Source organism: Macaca fascicularis, chromosome 4 (genome assembly GCF_037993035.2).
Source record: "Macaca fascicularis isolate 582-1 chromosome 4, T2T-MFA8v1.1".
NCBI lineage: Eukaryota > Metazoa > Chordata > Mammalia > Primates > Cercopithecidae > Macaca > Macaca fascicularis.
This window is the reverse complement of record NC_088378.1, coordinates 159,592,049-159,600,589: the sequence shown is the minus strand read 5'-3', so window position 1 is coordinate 159,600,589 and position 8,541 is coordinate 159,592,049.

Here is an 8,541-nt window from a genome sequence, read left to right as displayed (position 1 = left end):
AATAATACAACTCACCGTAATGTGGAATCAGTAGGAGCCTGAGCTTGTTTTCCTGCAACTAGATGGTCCCATCTGGGGGTGATGGGAGACAGCGACAGATCATCAGGCATTAGATTCTCATAAAAAGCATGCACCCTAGATCCTTCACATGCACAGTTCACAATAGGGTTTGCATTCCTGTGAGAGTATAATGCCAGTACCCATCCGTGGCCTGGAGGTTGCAGACCCCTGTGATAAGGGACAGGTGGAGGGCAAACAAAGCCTCACCGAGAGATGTGGCCCCAGTGAGCATGCATTAGGCTCAGCTGGGGGGCTTGCTGGATCCAGCCTCAGATTCGACACATCTGGGGTGGGTCTGAGGATTTGCATTTACAACAAGTTCTCTATGCGATGCTGATGCTGCTGAGTGGGGGCCATACTTTAAGAACTGCTGACCTAGAGGTAACGTGCCACACCACACCTGTCCAGTTCCCATCCTTAAAGATTGCTGTATCACTCAGGTGGACTTGGGGTGCACAGGTGGGGAAGATGGTAGCTCTGATTGAGAATCCAAGTGAAACCGACTACAGAACACACAACTCTGGTGGTGGAGGGTGTGACATCTCTCAGGAGTCTCAGGGCAGGTAAAAGTTACCAGCTAGCAACCCAGAGCGTGAAAACCAGAATGAGAAGCTGATATTTGTTTCCTGTGCTGAAAGTAGAGTTTCTTGAAATGCACACTAGGCCGGGCGCGGTGGCTCAAGCCTGTAATCCCAGCACTTTGGGAGGCCGAGATGGGCGGATCACGAGGTCAGGAGATCGAGACCATCCTGGCTAACACGTTGAAACCCCGTCTCTACTAAAAAAAAATACAAAAAACTAGCCGGGCGACGTGGCGGGCGCCTGTAGTCCCAGCTACTCCGGAGGCTGAGGCAGGAGAATGGCTAAGCCCGGGAGGCGGAGCTTGCAGTGAGCTGAGATCTGGCCACTGCACTCCAGCCTGGGCGACAGAGCCAGACTCCGTCTCAAAAAAAAAAAAAAAAAAAAAAAGAAATGCTCACTAGAACTGGTTAATTTTCGGAAAACAGCCGTGCCATAAGAAGGCTGTAAAGCGGCTATTTGGCACCACGGCAAGCCAGCAACCAGAAGCAAGACCTTTATCTTGGGAAACCCAGTTTCCAGGAGCTTGGGGGCCTGTTCTGACCTCCACAGGGCATGTTACCAACTCCCACACCTCATAGGGCAATTGCCAGGATTTCAACCGTAGGATGGAGTCTGAGAACATCTGATCTCAGAGAGAAGGCAGCAGGAAAAAGAAAACACATTGAGAGTGGTGGCCCCCAGTTCTTCAAATAGAACAGCCAGGTCTCACCACTCCCTGGGTTCCACTTCTTAAAGATGAACCAGGCCTGACAGGCAAGGCCACCATAGCTGAAAGGAATGATGTTTGAGCAGGTAAAAACCCAACCAAAGGGACAGTTCCTGAGTGCGTGGACAGTGTTGGCAGTGCAGTGGGTGGCAGTGGTGCATAGTGAGAGGCTCCAGTGAAGTAACTTACTATAGTGGCTGCTGTGTAGGAAGGAGAAAATGGAGAGGAATCTCGAATGAACCTATGAGATGAGGTCAGAGCCGCGCTTCACCACACCTAAGAAAACTTCTATGAAATGATGGAATGTTGGTATGTACAATGACCTGGGAGTAAACAGCCAGGGAGAGGAAAATTCGGGGTCTCCAATGGAGTCATCTCCCTGCCAGGACCCAACCGATGAGCCTCGGATAGACCTTCGAGCCACACTGCATGAATGTGGAAAATATCAAGACAGATCCTCCCAGACATTCAAGTGATTCCTTAACAGGCAGATGCAAGAATTTTGTGTACTACAGTAACCTGTCCAGGTCACAAAATCCTCTTTGTGAAGTGTCTGCCTGTAGCCAAGGCAGTACTTGCATGGACTTCCGTGACACAGAGTGCCCGAGGTGCTAGGAGAGCCTTCCTGTGGATTGAAGATTTGACAATGATGTCCTCGGACCAGCTTTTGTTCCCTCAGATCTGAACTGCTCCCAAGTCTGTGGATCAATGGAATGACACTAAACGGCACAGATACACCACATCACACAGAATTTCAGGGGATTTAACTTATCTGAACATATCACGTATGAAAAGACTTTTTCCGAGACCTGTAGCTGAGTCAAGGATGTGGAAATGCAAGGAAAGAAAGTACAAGGAGGCTTTAGCAGGGACAGGGAGGGTAAGGTTTCCATGCAGACTTCTGCCACAGCAGACTCTTTGGGCTGTTTGGGCCTGGGCTTGAATCGCTTCACAAGCTCTGGCCTAATTTCTACAGAGCTTTTCAACACGGAGGATGAAAGGCATTCCGGAGCTGAAAGGGATTCTGTCCTCCCGCAGTACTGGGGTTGTCGGTGGCACCAACAGCATAGCAGCCGTCTGCCGACTCCTGACAGGCTTAGGAAGGTGCCTTTCGTGCCACTACAGCTCCATGTTAGCAGCCGCCCGTGGAGAGGAGGGAATCGTTTCCAGGAAGAAATACAACTCGTCTTTTTGCTTTTAATTTCTCTAGAATAAGCGGACTCAGAATGGTGGCAAAAGAGGCAAAATGAGAGTAGGCGTCTCCAAAATGTCAGGCTGGTGACTGGACCAGGGGCGAGAGGAGCAATGCAGCTCAATTACCTGGGGAGCTTCAAAAAGATTTTTTGTTTTTGTTTTTGTTTTTTTAATTGTTGTAAAACGTATGTAACATAAAATTTACCATTTAACCATTTTATTTATTTGTATATTTTTGGAGATAGGGTCTCTCTCTGTTGCCCAGGCTGAAGTACAGGGGTGCAATCTCGGCTCATCAACCTCCGCTTCCCAGGCTCAAGCGATCTTCCCACCTCAGCCTCCCAAGCAGCTGGGACTACAAGTGCACACCACCATGCCTGGCTAATTTTCATATTTTTGGTAGAGATGGGGTTTTACCATGTTTCCTGGACTGGTCTCGAACTCCTGGGCTCAAGTGATCCACCCACCTCAGCCTCCCAAAGTGCAGGGATTACAGATGTGAGCCACTGCAGGCAGCCCATTTTAACCATTTTAAGTGTACATTTCAGTAGTAGTTGGTACATTCGCATGATTGTGCAACCATGACCACTGTCGATCACTAGAACCTCAGTTTTGTTTTGTTTTGTTTTGTTTTGAGATAGGTCTTGTTCTGTTGCCCAGGATGGAGTACAGTGGCATGATCTTGGCTCTCTGCAACCTCTATCTCTTGGGTTCAAGTGATTATCATGCCTCAACCACCCAAATAGCTGGGATTATAGGTGTGTGCCACCATACTCAGCTAATTTTTGATTTTTATAATTTTAATAGAGATGGGGTTTCACCACATCCGCCAGGCTGGTCTTGAACTCCTGGCCTCATGTGATTGCACACCTTGGCATCCCAAAGTGCTGGGATTACGAGGGCGAGCCACCACACCTTGCCCAGTACTTCAAATATTTTAAATTATAATTTTTTAATGAAGATTTCATTCAGTAAAGCCATTGAAAAAGAATGAGATTGTTCTTCTGTTCTGATGTGGAGAGATGTTAAAAATCCTTATTAGAGATTTAGAGAAAAACAGCAAGCCACAGAACTGTGTGTATAGTACATGTAATGGGTGTGTATGCACTCAGATGACTTCAGGAGGAGAACACAAATTGTTAATGGTGATTACCTCTAGAAATGGGAGTGAAGCTCTGGAATGGAAGGAATTTTAACTTTCATTGTATACTTTTTTTTTTTTTTTTGGTACAGTTTAAGCGTTTTAATAGATGCCTGTGGTGTTCGCATTTAAAAGTTTTCCAGCCACCTATTCTGCCTGAAATCGATGCAGATAGTATGGAGCAGTGCCTCAGGACCTGTTCATGTTGGGATGCCTTTTTGATTCTGACACACTGCTATGTTTAGAAACATCGCTTTGTAACAAGATCTTCCAGACAAAGGTTTGGATGCCCAGAGGGGTCTTTGGTGTCAGAATATCTATTTTAAATGAATTGTGTCATTATTCAAATCGTATTCAATAAACACGGGAAAAATTTTATAGTTGGGAGTAAGGATCAAGACAAGGTGACTTCTACTATACGCAGGGGTTCTTAACTTTTTGTGTGCCATGTTTACTGCTATGATTTGAATGTGTCCTCCAAATTTCATGTGTTAAAAACTTAATCCCCAAATTCATATTTTGATTGGAGTTGGGGTCTTTGGACAGTAACTGGGATTAGAGAAGTTCATCAGGGTAGGCTCCTTATGTCAGGACTGGTGGCTTTATAAGACAAAGAGGAGAGCCCTGAGCTGGCACAAACCCTCTTGCCCTTTGTGATGGTGAATTCTGTCAACTTGATTGGATTAAAGGATCCTGGGTGTGTCTGTAAGGGTGTTGCCAAAAAGGGATAACATTTCAGTCAGTGGGCTGGGAAAGGCAGACCCACCCTTAATCTGGGTAGGCACAATCTAATCAGAAGGCAGAAAAATGTGAAAAGAGAAACTGGCTTAACCTCCCAGCCTACATCTTTCTCCTGTGTTGGATGCTTCCTGCCTTCGAACATTACACTCCAAGTTCTTCAGTTTTGGAACTGAGACTGGCTCTCCTTGCTCCTCAGCCTGCAGACAGACTACTGTGGGACCTTATGATTGTGTGAGTTAATACTTAATAAACTCCCCTTTATATATATATAAGCACACATAGTTCTGTGGCTTGCTGTTGTTCTCTAAATCTCTAATAAGGATTTTTAACACCTGTCCACATCAGCACAGAAGAACAATCTCATTCTTTTTCAATGACTTCACTGAATGAAATCTGAATGAATGAAATCTGCATGTGTGTGTGTTTATGTATATACACATATATACACTTATAAAAACAATACTTAATAAACTCCCCTTTATATATATGTGTATATATACACATACATACACACACACACACACACACACATATATTCCATTAGTTCTGTCCCTCTAAAGAACCCTGACTAATACACCCTCTCACAGTGTAATGACCTTTGCCAGGTTATGCCACAGCAAGAAGACTCTCACCAGATGCCAGTGCCATGCTGTTGGACTTCCCAGCCTCCAGAACTGTAAGAAATGAATCTCTGTTCTTTATAAATTACCCAGCCTCAGGTATTCAGTTACAGTAACACAAAACAGACTAAGAAATGTATCTTTGGCAATCTGGTGAAGCTAATGACCAATTTTGGGAATAATGGTCCCCCTCCCTGCCCAATAAGGTTCTTTTTCTTAAAGAAATGATTTTTATTACCATTATTTTTGAGACAGGGTCTTGCTCTTTCACCCAGGCTGGAGTGCAGTGGCATGATCATAGTTTGCAGTAACCTCAAACTCCTGGACTCAAGCAATCCTCCCACCTTCAACTTCTGAGTAGCTGGGACTATAGGCACACACCACCATGTTTGGCTAATTAAAAAAATTTTTTTTGGAGAGATGGGATCTGGTTATGTTGTCCAGGCTAATCTCAATCTCTTGGCCTCAAGGGATCCTCCTGTCTTGGCCTCCAATAAGGTTTTTAAGTGTGCAAAATAATATGTATATAAGTATAAAATAATAAATTATATTGATGTATAGTTCTCCAAATTTTAAAAAAAATTATCAATAAAACGATGTATAAGCCCTTCATTGAAGTATTAAATAACAAAAGCTGTTTGTGGTCTACTGATTTCCATAATCTCAGAGGAGTAATGAGTGTAAATGCCACTTTAAGATATCACAAAACCAGTGATGAGATCTGAAAATAGATGTGAAGCCTAAGCAAGATGGTAAGACCTCGTCTCTACAAAACATTTTTTAAAAACATTACCTAGGCATGGGTCCACATAAGTAGTCCCAGCTACTCAAGAGGAGAAGCAGGAGAACTGCCTGAGCCCAGGAGTTTGAGGCTGCAGTGAGCTGTGTTCACACCACTGCACTCCTACAGAGCAAGACCCTCACCTCTAAAAAAAAATTTTAAAAAAGATGAAAATAGATGTGATTTCTATTGATGATAAAGTCACAGATATTGCTTACATAATTGTGATTTGTTGTCATAATCAAAGAAAATGCTAAATTTCCCTTAGAGTTAGTGAAAATCAAGACGCATTTTTTTTTTCCCATCTAAGTTCAGAGACTTAGATGGCCCCAAATTCATACTCCAGGCTGGGAGCCACTGGCATAACTGACAGATGAAAGGAAGAGAAGAATAGACACAGAGAGATTGGAGGTGGAGAATGAGAGTGGGCTTGGAAGGAATGAGATTCAGCTTTAGAAGCGAAAGATGTATCTTTCCCTCTGACTTGGTTTCCCCATGCAAGGAAGAGGAAGTAGTCGGGTACAGCATATATTAGGTCATCAGGAAAACAGGTAAGGAAGCTTTCTTCAGATGGCCTCAGAGTGAATGAATGGATGAATGAAAGCAAGAGGTTGTTGTAAGCAAGTAAGGGAGAAACCCAGATGTTACAGGAAACCTAAGGAGAGAAGATCTGGAACTAATCTGAGGACTGAGCCAGGGAGTCCAGGAGAGCAGAGGCCAGGGGCTAGATGGAGTGAGTGAGCATCCATTTCTGCTGGCCAGGCTGGCTCACCTGGGGACTTTCTTCAGAAATTCTGTGCTGCAGAAGGAGACAGCAGATTGAAGTGACAGCCTAGTGGGTGGATTCTTTGAAAGATGAGGAGGAGTGAGAAGCCTGTGTGTGCATCAAAAAAAAAAAAAAAAAAAGAATAAATAAATAAGGCTAAATGGTAGATTTCTGAGTGGAGAGTGTGTTTGAAGGGGCCAAGGGAGGGGACTAACACATGGGGAAATGGCAGATGCTGAATCCTTGAAGACTTCAAGTTTGGGGGATTTGCAAATCGCAAAAGTAACAAGAAAGGAGGAGGGGATCCAAAGTGCAATTGGGGTCTTAGGGATGTTGCTCATTTAACACAGTTGTTGGCATTAAAGAATTTCCAGGAAATGTCAATAGTTTGATAGCTTTGAACAGCCCTAAAAGTGACTCAGCCAGATGGTTCCTGTAAGAATTCTTCCCTCATGCCTCCTTGTCTGCCATCCTCCTCCTCATACAAGCTGTTTCCAGAGTGCAGATTAAGGCTTGTCAGCCAAAGAGGAACCATACTTCAGATATCTCAGGCAACATTTACTTATCTTCACAACCTTCCTTATTTTAAGTGCAGAGCCCTCTGACCTTTCGTCTGTTTGTTCCCCTTCATCTAATTTACCCTACATGAAATACCACTTTTCCTGCTCCCCTCTCCTTCCCTTGCTGGTCCATTAATGCCAGCTCCTTCCTCTCTTTTTTTTCTCCCCGTCCTTTCCTCTCTCCTGTTTCCTCAGGGAGATGTAGAGTTTTAGCACTTAGCCAGAGTGATGCTGAGCTGCTCTTTCGAGGCTAGCTCTGTCTTTTGCTTCATGGCGGAAACTTGACTGTCAAGTCCAGATCCCTTGGCCTAGAACTCTGAAGAGTCAGCCTCATCTGTTTTCTCCAAGACAGGCAGGTTTGGGAAGCTGAGAAAGCGCAAGAGGTCTTGCTCCTTTCCCTGGAGTTTCACTAGCTCTCAGGCCTGCTTGGCCTTTGCTTCTGGGGAGTCTGGAGTGATTTGCCGTTCCCACGGGAGCCTCAAACGGCCTATGTCTGACTTAAACCTGAGTCAGACCCTTTCGTTCTTTCTACAAGGGAGTTAGTGACATGGGAAAGTTCAATGCTGAGCCTGAACCTGTGGGGTCTGTGCACATGGTCTGCACATCAGCTGCAGTTCCTCAGGCCTTCCTAGGGTCCCTCCTTCCCAGGGCATTGATGGCCAATGATGAGTAGGTCAGAGACAAAGGGACATACATACACATGTATTCCAGACTGCTGTTCTAGGATTGAGTCCCTTCAATGAGTGAGAAATTAATTAATCTAATTGCCCAAGAAGGCTTCTAAAAGTTACTTAATCTTTCACTTTCATTCATGGCTGACGAGAAGGAGTTAAGGTGATTAGAATCTGTATAAAATTAGGAGAGAAAGGTGTTTCTGTAATTAGAATGACATTTTAGAGGAAGTCCAACAACCAGCTTAGGTATGCTGGAGTTTATCTGACAGAGTTGTGGTTGGACCACAGCAATGCTACGAAAGCTGTCCCAGCTCAAGTCATCGTTCAGGAATTTACCCAGCAGATGTAGACTCAGAGATAGGATTCAAAAGGAAGCCTCAACTTGAATGCACAAGGCAAAGGATTTTGAGTAGTTTCCATTTGCATCAGCTTTTTGTAGCAGTCTTGGCTCAAGTAAACTGTAACACTGAGCTTCTGGCAGTGACTTGGCACAAACTCGTGAAGTGATGTGCCTTCTTCATCCCTATCATCTAGACTTCTTGGACAACATTTCCTCCAGGGGCCATTGCTACTGCAAAATGCATAAGGGCTGGGGTGGGGGGCGGGGGGCGCCAAGCCTAGGGGATGTCTAGGTAGAGGGATCTTTCCTGCTTAAGCAAAAGTTAGGTAAATAAGGGTCAATAACATGGGAGCCTATGACTTAGAGTGAGGTGAAG